Raw genomic sequence first — 9,642 nt, 5'->3', positions numbered from 1 at the left:
CGCGGTACCTCAGTGAAAACTAACAATTTCTATTTTTACATACTCCGCGATGCGCTACTGACCTGAATAACAATATTTAATGACTGAAACTTAAAATAACCAGAACTTCTTACCCGGTTATCGGATTTAGGTGAATTTTATATTGTTGGAAAGCTAATTCAATTTCTTATGCAATATCGGGCCTAAACTGGAAAATACTAAGTATTTCAAAACTTTTATATCGCATAACTCATGAAGTGAGAGTTAAGTTAAGCTTGAGAAATACGGGGTATTACAATATCTCCCAATTGGGAATATTCATCCTCGAATGAGACTGATTAAGCTGAGACACTGATAGACTAAGTTTACACACTGAACATGTATATTTGATACATGACTACATGACTAAGCTACTGACAAACTAAGCTTTTACATGGAACATGGATATCTAATGCATGGAATACATGACGGAAGCTACTGATAAGCTGAGTTTTTATACTGAACATGCATATTTGATGCATGAGTACATGACTAAACTGATTCATGAATATATGACTGAATATGCAACTGTAATGGATACCAATTTATAATTATAGCTAACCAGGGAACTCAGTAAAGGAAAGGAAGTCTATTACCTTAAGATGGATATGAGGTTGCAGAGAAGAGGTAAAGATACTTGGTTTGTATATCTGCTTCTTCTTCCCAAGTAGCTCCCTCTACTAACTGATTCTACCAAAGGACTTTGACTAAGGAAACTTCTTTGTTCCTCAGTATGCAAATCTGATGATCGAGGATCTGGACTGTAACCTCTTCAAAAGAGAGATCCTTCTAAATATCTATGCCTTCTAAGGGAACTATGACTGCTGGGTCACCAATGCATTTCTTTAGAAAGGAAACATTGAATATTAGGTGCACTGAAGCTAGGTCTGAAGGCAACTTGATCTCATAAGCTCCCTTTCTGAAATAACATAGAATTCTTTAAGGGTTGACATATCAAGGACTGAGCTTTCCCTTCTTGCCGAACTTATTTACCCCTTTTATGGGAGAGATTTTCAAGAACATAAAATCACTAATCTTAAACTCGATATCCTTTCTCTATACATCTGTGCACGATTTATATCAGCTCTAGGCAGCCCTAAGTCTTTCTCTGACTAACTGAACCTTCTTTAAGGAATCAGATACTAGGTCAGGCCCTACTACTGCGGCCTCACTACCTCAAAGAAACTAATTGGAGATCTACAGCTCCTACCGTAGAGAGCCTCAAATGGAGCCATCTGAATACTGGAATGATAGCTGTTATTTTGTACGAACTTGATCAAAGGAAAGTGGTCATCCCAACTACCCTTAAAATTTAAAACTTATGCTCTTAGCATAGCTTCTAGAGTCTGAATGGTCCTTTCTGCTTGACCATCTATATAAGGGTGGAAGGTTATACTAAGTTGAACTCAGGTACCAAGACCCTTTTGGAATGGTTTCCATAAATGATAGGTGAACTTGTTACCTGTTTATAAGATAATGGATACTGGGACTCCGTGTAACTTGATCAACTCTTTGATATAGAGTTTGGCATAGTCCTTGACTGAATAGAAAGTATGAACTGGCAAGAAATAAGTTGATTTGGTTATCATGTCTATGATAACCCATATAGAATCAGGCTGAGGAAAAGTACGAGGCAAACCAGTCACAAAGTTCATGTTCACTTCTTCCCATTTCCATGTGGGAATACTGAACTCCTGCATGCACCCACTAGGCTTCTGGTGCTCAATCTTAACCTGCTCAAATATAGAGCACTTAACTACAAACTCTACAATATCCTTCTTCATCGCACTTCACCAATATATCTCCCATATATCGCGGTATATCTTAGTGGCTCTTGGATGAATAGAGTATCAAGCCCCAAGCACTTCTGCAAGAATTTGTTGCCTCAAGTTGTCTACACCTGGCACACATAGTTGACCCTAGAAACGCAAAACACCATCTCTCCCTAGGGAGAAAACCTTTACTTTCTGATCTCTGACTAACTCATTCAACTTAACTAGACTGGGATCTCTATCCTACTTTTCCTTCACTTCAAAAACTATAGATGATTTGGAATTTTTCTGCACCCATACACTACCTTCTGCTGAATCGACTAAGCGAACACCTAGTCGGTCAAGATAATGAAATTCCTAAACTAAATTCTTCTTATCATCCTCAACATGAGTAATACTACCCATGGACAGTCTACTGAGAGCATCAGTCACTACATTGGCCTTGCCCGGATGATAAAGAACACTCATGTCATAATCTTTCAGTAACTCTAACCACCTTCTATGGCGCAAATTTAAATCTCTCAGAGAAAAGACATACTAAAAGCTCTTGTCATCTGTGAACACATCTACATGTACCCCATAAAAATAGTGTCTCCAAATCTTTAAGGCAAATACAACAGCTGCTAGCTCAATATTATGAGTTGAATAATTCTTCTTATAGGGCTTGAGTTGTCTAGAGGCATAGGCTATGACCTTACCTCTCCACATGAGGACACAACCAAAACCTACTCTGGATGCATCACAGTACACAACAAAATAATCTGAACCATCTGGTAGGGTCAAAACTGGGGCTGAGGTGAGTCGAGTCTTCAACTCCTGAAAACTCTTTTCGTAGGAATCTAACCACTAAAACTGGACTTTTTTTCTGAGTCTATCTAGACATGGTGGATGTCATAGACGAGAACCCTTCAATAAATTAACGGTAATAGCCAGCTAAACCTAAGAAACTCCTGATATCTGATGGAGAGATGGGTCTAGGCCAGTTTCTCATCGCTTTGGTCTTTTGAGGATCAACTCTAATGCCATAACCAGAAATAATATGACCAAGGAATGCTACTGACCTTAGCCAAAATTTACACTTACTAATTTTGGTGAACAACTGATGAGTTCTAAGAGTTTGAAGTATGATTATGAGGTAATCTGGATGATTATTCTCACTACGGGAATAGACAAGAATGTCATCGATGAAGACTATAACAAACATGTCCAAGTATTTCTTGGACAAGTGATTAATTAAGTCCATGAAAGCTATTGGGGTATTAGTAAGACCAAAGGACATGACTAGAAACTTGAAGTGACCATACTGGGTTTTGAAAGCTATTTTCAAAATATCACATTCTCTAAGTCTGAGCTGATGATAGCCTGGTTCGAGGTCTATCATAGAAAAGTAACTAGCACCCTAAAATTAGTCAAACAAGTCATCGATTCAGGGCAGTAGGTACTTATTCTTGATTGTGACTTTGTTCAATAGCCAGTAGTCTATACACATTCTGAGAGAACTGTCTTTCTTATGCATGAATAAAATTGGTACACCCCATGAGGAAACACTGGGTCTGATGAATCCCTTATCTAGGAGATCTCTCCACTGTTCTTTTAACTCTCTGAGTTTTGCTGGTGTCATTCTATATAACGGAAAAGATATAGGTTAGGTATATAAAAGAAGGTCTATTCCATAGTCTATTTCCCTAACGGGAGGAACTCCAGGAAGATCTTTTCGAAACACATCTGAGAATTCATTTACTACTGGAACTGAATCAAGACTAGGAGTCTCTGAACTAGAGTCTTTGACTCATACAAGATGATAGATATATCCCTTGGATATCATTTTTCTTGCTCTAAGGTATGAAATTAACTGGCCCTTAAGCATTTTGGTACTACCTCTTAATTGAAGGATTGGTTCATTTGGTAACTGAAAATAAACTATTCTATTTCTATAATCAACTGAGGCATAACATGAGTAGAGCCAATCTATGCTGAGAATGACATCAAACTCTGTCATCTTTAATTCTACTAAGTCTGCTGAAGTGACTTTTGGAGATATCATAACCGGACATAGCTTGTATACCCGTCGGGCTATGATAGACTAACCCACTGAGGTAGAGACTGAGAATGGTTTTGTTAAGACTTTTGGTTTCACTTTAAAGTCGACTACTATGTAAGGAGATATGAAATACAGAGAAGCTCCTAGATCTAATAAGGAATAAACATGTAAATGGAAGATCGGTAACGTACCAGTGACCACATCAGGAGAATTTTCCTGATCTTATCTATACTAAAGTGCATAAATCCTATTTAGGCGTTGCCCACGAGTGGCACTGGAAGTGGCACCCTACTGATTCAGACAACTGGACTGAGTTGGGGGATGATTATACTGACCCTGAGAATATAAGGACAATCTCTGACTCTATGTTTCCACACCCAAAACAAACATCACTGCCAGCTCTGTAGACACCCTGTTGGTTCTTTCCATATTGCAAAAATAGAGGATTTGTTCAAGCACTAGTGATACTAACCTGAGATTTAGAGCCTGGTGCCCTATTTTTACTATCGTTTCTAAACATAGGAACTAGTGCATTGGCTGAGGACAGAGCTGGAACTAAAGATTTCAGGAGAAACAGGGGATGGTTACCGCTCTTTGACTTAGGCTAATTAAAATTGAAGCTACCTATTCTAGCTCTGTTGTTCTATCTCTCTCTGTCTCTCTGATCTTAGCCTCTTCTATCTGCTAAGCATGGACCATGAGCTTGGATATGTCCTTCTCCTTAATCAACATCACTGTTCTGTACTCCGTTACCATACAATCTGACAGAGATACAAACTTGCTCATTCTGGACCTACTATCTTCTACTATATGGGGAGCATACTTGGCTAACTGATAAACTTGAGGGAATACTCTTTTATTCTCAAACTGCCTTGCCTGATGTTGATGAACCCTAACACCTTGGCTTCCCTCAGCTTTAAGAGAAAGAATCTCTATAGGAAAGCAGTAGCAAACTCTTCTCACTCTATGGGCTCTGCATCTATGCCCCTGTCTACCTTCCATTTCTTAAACATCATATGAGCTATATCTTGTAGATGATAGGTAGCTAGCTCAACACTCTCACTGGAAATTACTCCTATGATATTTGTAAATTGTTGAACCTGATCGAGGATCTCATATGGATCCTCTTCTAATTTAGATTTTTAGAATAGGGAAGGATTCATTCAGGTGATGTCCCAAATCCTGGTTGTAGCAGTATGGGTCACTGGGTTGTACTGAACAGCAGTTATCATTTATTCTGAGCTGCTATAGAATTGGCTAGAGTAGTAAATGCAGCTCTGAATTCAACATGGGAGACATGCTTGTCCAGGGGATCTGCCAGAGTGGGCTGAGGCGTTGACTGAATTTTAGTTCTCCTTTCGTTAGACTTTTTAGGTGGCATGTTCTATAAATGAAAGGAATAAATGGATTAGACTGAGAGTTTAACTTAAGCTCATGCTCACTCACATGACAAGAATACTGAAAGAAGGGAAACTTTTCTTAAAATATCTCATAGCCTCCTGTCCATAAGTGTACCATGCTACACACAATTGCACAAGACTCTACTAGATATGACTTTTAGACTTCCTCAGACTTTGTTGAACCTTAGGCTCTGACACCAAGTTTGTAATACCCTGAGTCTGTACCCCAGACACTACATGGTGCTTACGACCCCGAAAGATCATAAGCTAACCCATGAATTATATCTGCTATGAGCACTGAAACATGATACTGTAATAAATACTGAAAAATAGGTTGAAATGCCATAAGTTTCAAAATCTTTAAATGCTGATAAAGTGTATCAACTAAAATAACAATATGTAAAACTAAACAATGTCTGAAAACTAGTCTGAAAATCCTCTAATCTGAAACTATCTAAAAGTGGAGTTGATGGGAAAATCCCCCAACTAACTCTATATACTGAAATACTTAGTCCATTATAATAATGAAATGAAAGAATATCATTGAATGATGAGGAGTCACTGCAAAATCTACTGCTAGTGAAATTTGGATCTATCTATGCGCGGTCAGGAACCTGAGCATCCAAACCTATGATATAAGACATCATAGCGGAAAGAAAGAGTATGTGTCAGTATGTGGAATATACTGGTATGCTAGATGGGGTAAGGCTAAATGCAAGTGTTCATATTCATGAACAATAACTGACTACATAATATAGAGTAACTGAACATGAGAGTATATGAATAATTGATTTTACTATAAATACTGAGTATGCACTACTGTGCATATAAATAAATATTATGACTAAGATAACTGAAGCTTATGTCTTGAGTTCTGTTATTGAGTAACTGATATCTAAAGTTACTGATACTAGTTGACTGTATATGATAGTCCTGATTCTATAGAACTGAACAGAGTTCTATTCTAAAGGATGAAACTGAGACTGTGGGAGGTAATCATCTAACCGATATGCCCCAACTAAGATAACTGAGTTGGGGTCCAACCTGTGACCCCAGTTGGAAGGGTGTCAGTACTATGCCACAGGTAAAAACACTAAAGATCTACCCTCATCTAGTAGGTACTCTAATGAGAACGTTGGAACCCTCATCTAACAGATTAAAACAGCTCATCAACTCTCAACTAGTAGGTTTGATGTCTTAAACTTTGCTAGCTACGTAGTTATGGTATGTAAGGATTGCTTCTAAGGATCACACCCTCTTCTGAAAGGTAAACCCCCATCCTTGGGCTCACTCGATGCTGAATCTTACTTTTAACTGAAAGACACCGAACTGAGTATAATGAACTAATACTGAGTTTACTGAATTTTCCTGAGTTCAGTAATTGACTGAGGTTCTACTGAGTTCTGTAACTCACAGAGAGTACTACTAATCATGACAAGACTAAGACTATTTGTAATTAACACTGGCTCTGGGTAAATAGCTAAATTATCTGGTATTAAATAACCCCAAGACTCGATAGCATGCAAACAAAAAGCATAACATGATCTTGAGATACACAACAATGTACACTTTCCCATAATTCATTCATAAAGGTACTTCACCATATACTTGTAAGGCATAAGCTTGTACATGATTGGGACCACATGATGACATGTCAAGTTTCCACTATCTACTTCACATAGGCTTTTTAGCAAACACTTGAGGAGCATAGAGTATTTAACATGATGATGGTCAAGACATGTAATCATGAATAGAACATTCATTTTCAAATTCAAGGGTTAAGCATGCATTCGTATAACTCACTACATAACTATCTTAATTTCATGGAAACTTATAATTAAACATGCATTGGATCCCAATTAATATCATAATCATGAATACATTCAATTCCAAGCATGGAAATCATGAATCATAACTCTTGAAGTTATAAAATGTATTCTTGGACTCTATGGGTGAAAGGGACCCATAGATGAGCACCTAACATACCTTGAAAAGTTAATTCTTGAAGATGCTTGAAGAAGTTCTTGAGTTTTGATCTTGATTCTTAAGGTTAGGGTTTGTTTTCTTGAGAGAGAATGACTTGGATTTGGAGAAAAATTGAATAATAACTATGTAACTAGGTTAATTTGGGGTAATTTACGTGTTAAAAGTTGATTTGGGTCATGGGAAAATACCCCATTACCCCTGGGAATGATTTAAATCGCTACTGAAAAATTCCCAATTTAGGCACCTACCGCGACTCAACACTATCGCTCCAAGGCACTGGAAAATGACAACTGGGAATATAGTTGGTGGCACGACACAGTGGAATCATGTTGCAATACTGGATGGGACCTGAAAGCTTGGCATGACGCGGTACAATTGCGTTGTTTTACTGGAAAATTACTATTATGGATTGGCTCCTTGGTGTGACACGCCAATATTGTGGTAAATCACTAGAAACTAAAAATTGCCATTTTGACATACTCCGCGACATGCTACTATCCTGAACTACGGTGCTTAACAACTGAAACTTAAAATAGCAATAACTTCTTACCTGGTTATCGGATTTAGGAAAATTTTATATTGTTGGAAAGCTAATTCAATTTCCTATGCAATGACAAGCTCTAAACTGAAAAATACTGAGTATTTTAGAAATTTTATATCAGATAACTCATGAACTGAGACTTAAGTTAAGCTTGAGAAATACGGGGTATTACAACCACAATCTTCTTACTCTACAACAAGTGCTCCACCCTAATTTCAAGGATTTAGAGGCAATTCATTTGGGCAAAAAAGTAACATCCAAGGTATAGTAGGGGGAACCAAGTGCATAGGAGCATAATCCAAGCAACACCTCTAAGACAATCTTGTAAACAATGTGGGAAATATCATTTAGGTACATGCTGGTTTGGGACATATGCTTGTTATTGGTGTGTTATATCAGGCCATATTATGAAAAATTAACATCGAAGGGGAATGGGTGGTATGGTACAAACTACTGGATAATGTACTACACCATAATCATTGGTGCCTTCTTTAGGTAGGGGCGAAAGATGCCTATTTGTCCTGGTAGAGGTGATAGAGGAGTAGCTTGTTCTAGCGGAGTCTAGAATTGTACTTATACTCTAGCGAGGTGATAAATTTAGATACTTCTTCTAATGTTGTTATAGGTGCATTGCAAATATTTTAACATAATGTATAAGCATTAAGTGACTGAAGATCTACTCTATCATATGTCACTCCATTAATTGTTGGACAGTTAAAACAATACCAAAATCACTAGTTAAGCCATTTGAAATGTCTATATTGGTTTGCGAGTCTAATATAGCTAGAAGAGTTTATAATAATTACATACTAACTATTTATTGTCGTGACATGTTGGCTGACCTTGTTGAGCTAGAAATGGTAGATTTTGATGTTATAATGGGCATGGATTGGTTGGGTTCTTGTTATGCCATTGTGTATTGTTAAGCTAAGAGGGTGCATTTCTATTTTCTAAAGGAGTCAACCCTTGAATGGAGGGGTAATATAGGGGCACCAAGGGTTAATTTTATTTCTTATATTAAGGTAAAGAATATGATTTCCAAAGGGTACGTATGTCATCTAGTGAAAGTGAAAGATATAGATGCGGTGCCACCAACTTTTCAATCTGCTCTAGTAGTAAATGAAATTCTTGATGTATTTTCTTAAGATCTTCTAGCCTCTAGAATAAAAAGTAGAGTTTGGTATTCATGTGATTTAAGGTACTCAAACTATCTCCATTCCTCCTTATAAAATAGACCTAATAGAATTACAACAGTTAAAGGATCAATTAAAAGACTTGTTAGAAAAGGTATTCATAAGGCCTAGAATGTCCCTTGGAGTGCACCAGTGTTATTTGTGTGTAAGAAAGATGGATCGTTGAGAATATTTATTGATTATCGACAACTGAATAAGGTAAAAATTAAGAAGAACATCACCTTCCCATAATTGATGATTTATTTGAACAGTAATAAGGTGCTAAGTATTTCTCAAATATTAGCTTGAGGTAGGGTTACCACCAAATAAGGGTCAAAAAGAAAGATATATCCAAGACAACTTTTTGAACAATGGTCACTTTGAGTTTTTAATTATGTCATTTGAACTAAAAAATGCACCAACAACTTTATGGATATAAGGAGTAGAGTTTTCAATACATTCTTGGTGTGTTTTGTGATAGTATTTAAAAATGATATACTGGTGTAATCAAGATCGAGAAAGGAACATGCTAATAATTTGTGGTAGATGTTATAACTTTTTTGTGATCATAAGTTATATGCAAAGTTTTCTAAGTATGAGTTTTGATTAAAGTCAGTGGAATTCTTAGGGCATATTGTATCCAATGAAGGAATAAGGATTAATACTCAAAAGATAAAATTCGTGAAGAATTGCCCAAGGCCTGCAACATCTA

The sequence above is a fragment of the Capsicum annuum genome, chromosome 3 (assembly GCF_002878395.1).
Source record: "Capsicum annuum cultivar UCD-10X-F1 chromosome 3, UCD10Xv1.1, whole genome shotgun sequence".
NCBI classification, from domain to species: Eukaryota; Viridiplantae; Streptophyta; class Magnoliopsida; order Solanales; family Solanaceae; genus Capsicum; species Capsicum annuum.
The sequence above is the reverse complement of the archived record's forward strand: the minus strand, read 5'-3'. Positions refer to the sequence as shown.